Source organism: Tachyglossus aculeatus, chromosome 18 (assembly GCF_015852505.1).
Source record: "Tachyglossus aculeatus isolate mTacAcu1 chromosome 18, mTacAcu1.pri, whole genome shotgun sequence".
Classification (NCBI taxonomy): domain Eukaryota; kingdom Metazoa; phylum Chordata; class Mammalia; order Monotremata; family Tachyglossidae; genus Tachyglossus; species Tachyglossus aculeatus.
The window spans coordinates 12,964,169-12,972,434 of record NC_052083.1 but is presented as its reverse complement, the minus strand read 5'-3'; the positions used below and the strand labels follow the sequence as shown (position 1 = coordinate 12,972,434).

General features: G+C 39.8%; 1 long non-coding RNA gene across 1 annotated transcript; it reads left to right on the top strand.

Annotated features, from left to right (window-relative positions):
- Window positions 1–265: 265 nt before the first annotated feature.
- On the top strand, window positions 266–7,368 carry LOC119940380. The gene is made up of 3 exons (XR_005454913.1): window positions 266–341; window positions 544–633; window positions 7,250–7,368. It is a non-coding gene; the product is annotated as an uncharacterized LOC119940380 (long non-coding RNA).
- Window positions 7,369–8,266: the final 898 nt, after the last annotated feature.

Here is an 8,266-nt window from a genome sequence, read left to right as displayed (position 1 = left end):
AGTCCCCGTGTTTGAACAGATGGAGAGGGAGACATGTTCTTGGCAGTCACGGTTAGGAAAGGAGGGAGTAGGTCCATTGGCAGGAGCCCAGAGCCAGGTGTCTGTGGCTGCCTTCTTCCTGTCCCATTTGGGCAGAACTAGGATATTCTCTGGTGATATCAGGATAGAAAGGACGTCAGGAGGGTGCAGGGAGGGGAGTAACGTGGCTTCAGATATGAGCACTGGAGCCTCAGTGATGGACATCATGCGGCTATGATACTGATTAGAATAAGATCATCACTTATTGGCTCTCCCACATGGTCAAATGATTTTTCTCCACATCTCAGCATCCCTGCCTGAAAGTATGTTGAAATCTCCCACAATAGAAAGCTCATCAGACATCAGCACTGCTCTAACGAGTCTATCTAGATTTTTATCGATTCTTTCCATCTAATCATGGGCGTTAGTTGTGGTGGACTCACATGCAGTGATTAAAATAGCATGATGCCTCTGTTATAAAGCGAATGCTAATATTGTTGTGCATTTAATAATCCCTTTGTACAGATTTGGAAAACTTGAAACAAGCGATTGGGTGATTATGCCCCCTGTGCCAAGAGTCTTCATTCTGAGGATGAAATGTCTCCACAGGAGAATGTAAGTACAGTATTTCCTTATTATTATTATTATTATTATTATTAATAATAATAATAGTGGTATTGATTTATTCTTTGCTTGAGTTGTTCGCTGCCACAGCTGCCACAGAATCAGGAGACTGATTCTGCCTCCTGATTTATGTGCAGCTTGTTACACATGTTGTTCTAGGGAACAATTAATGTTTTCTTCATACACTGTTCGTTTTTGAAGCACAAGTTAAGTCCCACCTGTCATGGTTCTCGGGGGTCAATCTAGTTTGGGGGTGAGACAGTTTTAAAGAAAGACTTTTGAGTCCCCTTCCCTATACCAGTAACTTCTGGGCCTGCTCTAAGGACAAGGTGGGCATGCATTCTGGGTGAAATCAAGCAGTGGGTAAAGTGGGTGAAGAGAAGCAGTGTGGCTTAGTGGATAGAGCTCGGGCCTGGGCGTCAAAAGGATGTGGGTTCTAATCCTGACTGACAGTTGTCTGCTGTGTGATCTTGGGCAAGTCACTTCACTTCTGAGCTTCAGTTGCCTCATCTGTAAAATGGGGATTAAGACTGTGAGCCCCACGTGGGACAGGGACACTGTCCAATCTGATTAACTTGTATCTACCCCAGTGCTTAGAACCGTGTTTGGCACATAGTGAGCATTTGACAAGTACCGTAAACATTATTACTATTATTATTTTTATTAAATCAGAATGGGAGAGAAGGGCTGCAGTTTTCTGGTAACCAAGGGTCAGCAGGAGTTGGGGTGGGAATGGGCACAGCAGCTCCTCTGTAGCCTTTCTCAAGTGGATGAAGTCCTTGCCCCACTCCAGCCAAAATGGCTGCTACACCAAAACAATTTTCATTTTGGAATGGCTGTCTCAAGACTTTTCTGAAACTGAGTTTCAGGCTATTCTGGGCTACTTTCAAAACAGTCTCAATTCCACACTTCTGTCTGACTAGTTCAAATTTGTTCTACTAGGTAGACAATATTAAAAAACCCTATGATCATTCACAGCTCAATTAATAGTTTCACATTCTCCTCTGGCCTCCTTGGGTCAGAGGGATTGCAGCAGTGCTTGAAGCCAAATCTGGAAATCAGAAAGCTGGCTCCTCTGGGAAACTCTTCTTTCAAGACAGGCAGAGATCATCAAAACAGTCTTTGAATAACTCAACTGGGAGTTCTTATGTGCTGAGACCTGCAATAGAGGCACAATATATGAAGATATGGAGGTGATTATAACCTGCAATTCAGAATTATGAAAATGCTCCAAACTGATGATTGACGTCAACAAGATGGAGGTAAATGTAATCAATCCATCAGTAGTATTTATTGAGCACTTACTGTAGCAGAGCACTGTACTGAGTGCTTGGGAGAGTACAGTACAACAGAACTGGTAACAGCCTTTTCTACATAAACGCTCCTGATTTAAGCAAGATCTCGCCTAGTGATGTAGGGATAATGTTTACACTGAATTCTTTTGCTTAAGTTGTCAGTTGCTCAATTATGTAAGGCTAGAAAGAAACTGGAAATTGGATCAAAGCCTAGTGCCAACATACCCCCAAATCTAGCTGGTTTATATTCCTCAAATATATAGTTGTATCATGAATGGTTGAACTGTGGGAAAAAAATTTTCCCAGAAATTTGTGTTTTATGAATTAGAAACTGTCCACAACCTCTGGAAAAGTAATGTAAAATGCCTTCATGTCCTTTATCCTGTAATAATAAATATCACTAAACTATTATTTAATTGTTTATTCAAGTAATCCGAAGCATACTTTGCAATATTAAGTGAGTTGCAATGTGATTATGAGTTTTTACAGGATTTTGTAGAAATAGAAGCTTGTTCTGATGATTGGAATATAGATTTTTCAACTTTAGGAAATAATTTGTCCAATTTAGGCTGAACAGCTTCCTGCTTTTCTTTATAAAGCATCTTAGAGCAGGCCTAATCCTTTGGAATATCACAAAGCGCTCCCATGAACTCCCCTTTTTGGCTCACGTTGAGAAGATCATCTGCTTTCTTGACAAGTGATATGAGATTTATTAATCCCAAGATTTTAGCTGGTGCTGGCAAAACCGTAACTTCTTCATCTGTTTCGGCCTGTTGGAATGATGCATTGGTTGCATCGAAGTTTAATGAGATCCTGTTGTCAGTGATTCTTCTGAATGACTCATTGACAACTGGTTTATCCATTTCTAAATTAGGTTGCCTCCAAAGTTCAGCACTTTCTTTGGTAATCTGTTCAGAAGTCTCTTCAGATCTTGAAAATTTTACCCAAATTGTGGGCAGAGCTTCTTTACGGAAAAAAATCATTTGGAATCACTAATGTCCACCCTGTGGGGAGGAAGGACAGAGCATTGGGGCCAGTCAATAATGTGCCTAGGGGAAGGCATCGAGCAATTCAGGTTATCACCCCTGGGTGATGGTAATCTGGGGTATAATTGTTTGCCCTCCTGGAGATTGTCTGGCAGAGTGTGACTTTAATGTCCCCCTCTGAGTGGAATAATGTGGCCTAGTGGATAGAGCACTGGCTTGGGAGTTGACAAGACCAGAAGAGAAAGAATGGTCTCTTGGTACATCCACCTGGGTGGAGAAAATGATCCTAGCAGCTCAACTTCATTGGTGGGACATGAATGGAAAGACATGATGAAATGGAGGACTGTAATAGGTCCAAACAGCTGCTGAATGATGACTTGAGGAAGAAAAACAAGCAAAACAGAAAAAAAAATTAGGATACAATAAAGCAAAACCCTGGGTAGCATGCCAGAACTCAGGACACCTGGAAATCACCTCCATCCACAGACAGTTTGTGTAATCAGTGTGTCAAAACAAATAATGATGTGACTCTCCATAGCTTCGTACAGTACTAAGCGCTTAGTATAGTGCTCTGCACACAATACATGCTCAATAAATACGAATGAATGAATAGCTTCAAGAATTTTAGGCCACCAAGAGAAATAATTAAAAACAGAGTCAGGGGCAGGCAACTTGGTTAGCAAATGGAACAATACAGCAAAGGACAAAGTTTACATATATCTGATTAGGAAGAGATTGTCATTTACACGTCAGTCTTATTAGCCACACTTCCAACCGTTGATAAAATTTCCCTGTTAATGTCATCTTCAAGTCCCAAAAGTAAAGATTTGGACAGCTATCGTACAGTGAACTGAAATGGGATAGTTGAAAGCAATGATAGTGTATACATGCACATATTCACGTTTTGAACATAACTGTCCAGTGCAAAAGACTGTGAAACAACTGGTGGAGAAAAATATCCAAACAACGCTGTGGACATAATGCACCTGTTGTAAAGCAAAAACAAAAACCATAAGCTTAATGTTCAGCTCGTGTTTTGTACACCAACAATATGTTCAGAAAAATCTGCCCTCTTTGTCAGTCTGTCATGAAATATGTTTCAGCTTTGAGCATTATATCCCTGGGGCTTATGGAAATCACAAAACATCTCATTCGGTTGAAGAGGCTGAAACCACAAGCAGTGCAATTAATATTTTTCATTTTAGCCATCAGCATAAAATAGAACAGTTTACCTCTTGGAAATCTGAATCGCTAATTTTGTCTAATAGCCTACATCTGGTTCAAGCTATTTCAGCTCATTAATAGATGTTATGTTATGTTATGCTGCGTCAAGGGACGTTACTGTACACCACGCTACGTTAAGCAACTCAGGTTCTTTACCTGACCTGAGACTGAAGCTGACCTAGAGAATTAGTGAGTGGTTTCACTCTAATTCACAGCAATAGGGAATTTCTCCATTATAAAACACCTCTATAATTGGCAATCTTAAAGATTAGTAGAAACATCAAAGATCGCATTCTCCTGCATATAAGTAGTGGTAATCAGGTGTTGTCAATAGTGCCTGAAATCCTCAGGCTGTTCTTTTGTGAATGTGGATGTTATTTCTGAGTCACCTGCTCTGTGTTCTGTGGTAGATTTCCTGAGAGACCCCATGTTGGAAAGGGACCATATTCAAGTCCCACTTCTATATTCTCTTCCTGCACTCAGTACAGTGCACTGCACATAGTAAGCACTTAATAAAAAATGTTACTATTCCAAAAGCCCTGGCCTAGAGTGGGAGTTTTAGCAAGGAGAGTGGTAGCCCCTCATTTTGGGTTCTGTTCTAGTTACTGATAACTAAAAGTTAAATATTAAATGTAAAGCCTTCAATTTACATTTCCTACATTTTCTGAATCTGCCTTTTTCCCTTAGACTGTAAGCTCCTTGGGAAGAGATCACATCTAAATTTCTGTCTTTGTAAAATCCCAAGTATGTTGTGCACTGCTCTGTGCAAATATTGCATTCAGTAAGCACTTCATCATCATCCATCAATCCATGTCCCCAGGAAATTAAGATTAGTAGGAGATGTAACTGGGAAGATAGATCTACATAGGCTGAAATTGCACAGGCCCTTAGGTGAGTATTTTGTGTGTTTTTAGATTCTGCATCATGTATTTTAATAGGCCCAGGCAGAAAATACTGGAAAATAAATTCCCACTAGGTTGTCCCAGAACGAGGAGCCCTCCCCCATCTACGAACACACACACACACACTCACCCCACCCCCATAAAAAATGCCACAAATTTTATTTTTTTAAGATAGACTTGAAGTTGCATCAAAACTCCATCAACCTCCTTGTATGTCTCCCTGCTGAGCAACCCTTCAAATATCTCTGAGCAACTTTGGACTGTGGGCCAAATGGATGCTGAGTTCTGACCACGTATTTTAAAATGGCTATGTCCCCTCGATCTCTCCCAATACCCAGCTTGGAACTTCCTCCCTACTCTGCCTCCCTCCCACCATTGACAGCCCTCTTAAAATTCCACCTCCTCCAACCAACTTTCCCCTGATTGATCTCCAAGTGCTCTGTACTACAACGTTAGTACAGCCAACGTTAGCATTTATGAATTAGTCTATCAATTTATGAATGCATACTATTTGCAGAGCACTGTACTAAGCGTTTGGAAGACTGTAAGCTCATTGTGGGCAGGGAATATATCTACCAACATTGTTATATTTGTACTCTCCCAAGTGCTTTTCAGTGCTCTGAACACAATAAGTGCTTAATAAATATGATTGAATGAATGCTCTGCACACAGTAAGCACTCAGTAAATACATTTGATTAATTGACTGGGAGAGTACAATACAAGAGAGTGGGCAGACACATCTTCTGCCTTCAAGGAGCTTAAAGTCTAGGGGACGTTTACCCACCCTTGTTAATACTCATGAATATACTCAATCATTTATTTTGACCACTTTACTTGTAAATCTTTTAATGTTTGTTTCCCATTAGAGTGAAAGCTTCTTGTAAGCAGTGAATGTATCCTTTCATTTTGTACTTCCCAAGCACCTAGTGCAATGCATCACAACAAGAGGATGCTCAAAAAATGATTCTATAACTACTAGTACTACTATGATTATAATAACAATAAGAAGAAGAATCATAGTATTTGTTATGTGCTTACTATGTGCCAAACAATGTTCTAAGTGCTGGGATGGACACAAGCAAATTAGGTTGTCCCACGTGGTGCTCACAGTCTTAATCCCCATTTTACAGATAAGGAAACTGAGGCACAGAGGAAGTGAAGTGACTACATCAAGGTCACGCAGCAGACACACGGCGGACCTGGGATTACAAGCCATGTCTTTCTGACTCCCAGTCCTGTGCTCTGTCCACTAAGCCATGCTGCTTCAATGATCATAATCTATGGTATTTATTAAGTTCTTACTGTAGGCCAAGTACTATACTAAGCGCTTGGGTAGATACAAAATAATCAGATCGAACACAGTCTCCATCCCACATGGGGCTCCTATTCTAAGTGAGGAGGTACTAGTACAATATCTCCCACTGCTACTACTAAAGTCCTAGGAAGTACTTTTAATGGTGTTTAAGCACTTTCTATATGCCAGACACCATGCTAAGCATTGAGGTAAATTCACAATAATCAGGTTGTACCCAGTCCATGTCCCAAATGGACTCCCAGTTTTAATTCCTGTTTCACAGATGAGATAACTGAACAACAGAGAAGGTAAGTTTCTTGCTCAAGCTCACACAGTGCACAAGGGGCAGAACCAGGTTCAAAACCTAGGTCCTCTGACTCCCAAGCCCATGCTTTATCCACTAGGCCATACTGCTTTCCGTATTCTTGTATGGGCTTACTAGACCCCACACTCCACCTATGCATTTAGAAAAGCTGGACTTCATGAAAACAGGAAAAAAAAATCCTCAGTGTAGAATCCCATGTAAATAGTTCCTCCGGCATGTTTTTAGTTTTGTAGAAAAAAAGGTACAGCAGGTCAAACAAGGTTACTCAGTCAAAATAGAGAAAAGTCCATCGTGTGATTTTACATGATGCCTAATTCCCAAACTTAAACATAATCTAGATTTGACTTTGTTCCCTACAGAAAGTTATCTTCAATGGAGCGACAACCTATTTCCCAAGATCCGATTCAAGCAGCATTACAAATCAATGACAATGTATTCACTTTCAAGCACAAATATTTGTAAAAAGAAATTTGATGACTTTTCCACAGTCTTGCCTCCTCTCTTCTTGCTACCCTAGCCTCTATCAAATCTCATTTGAAAACTCATGTTTATCTTTCTCTTTCTTTTCATCTTATTACAGTGGTTCCCATTGAGACCCTGGGGTTGTAAGAACTTGGAACTCCTCAGATGAAAGGCGTCTAGGAAAGTCAACTCTGGAGATAAGATATCATGTCACAACCCCATCTGAACAATTTAAATATGAACTGAAAGAAATGTTGTCACTTGAAGATATTTGAATAAATTCAAGGAAGCATTTTGAATGAGCTTGATGAAAGTTCAGCACTGAAGCTGGGGTGAGTTCAAAATTAAATTAATGAGTTTTTAGATGGAATGAAACATTGCCTTAATCTCCCTTTAACTGCCATATCATCATGTTTGCTCTGCCATGTTATGATCAACCATTACATTAATATTCTGGGAGGGCTGTGCTAGTGATACTCCAAGCAGCAGATCCAGAAGAACTTTGGGTTCTTGCCATCAGTGGAGAATTACTCATTTATTTATATTAATGTCTGTTTCTCCCTCTTGACTGTAAGCTTGTTATGGTCAGGGAATGTGTCTGCTAATTCTGTTGCATTGTACTCTCCAACTGGTTATTACAGTACTCTGCAAATAGCATTCAATAAATACCACTGATTGATTGAGAGCAACAAGATGCCAAGCTGGTTTCTGAAAGTCAGTTTTCTCACATTATCTTTTTAATAGAGTGGTGATGGTGCTCTCTTCATAATTTAGTACCATTGCCTCAGCAGATAATAAAATTAATATAAAAAGAGTGGGATTTTTTTTTTCCCAGTACAATGCTGAGTATGACCGAGGTACAATCATAGTCCTATTTTTTGCCATTAATCACATGTAGCAATTCTTCATAAAACATACATTATTATCATCTTTTATAAAATTATTATTATCTTTTAGACTACCTGGTCTATCATAGTGTTTTTCGATTAGTAAGAATCTAGTCTCTCAACATCCTCAGGAGGAGAGTTGACATAATTAACCAAGCTTTCTAGTGAGAAAACTAAGACTGCGGAGGTTAAATTACTTGTTCCCGGGTCACCAAGCAAGTACAAGGCAGAGCAAAGATGAAAATTCC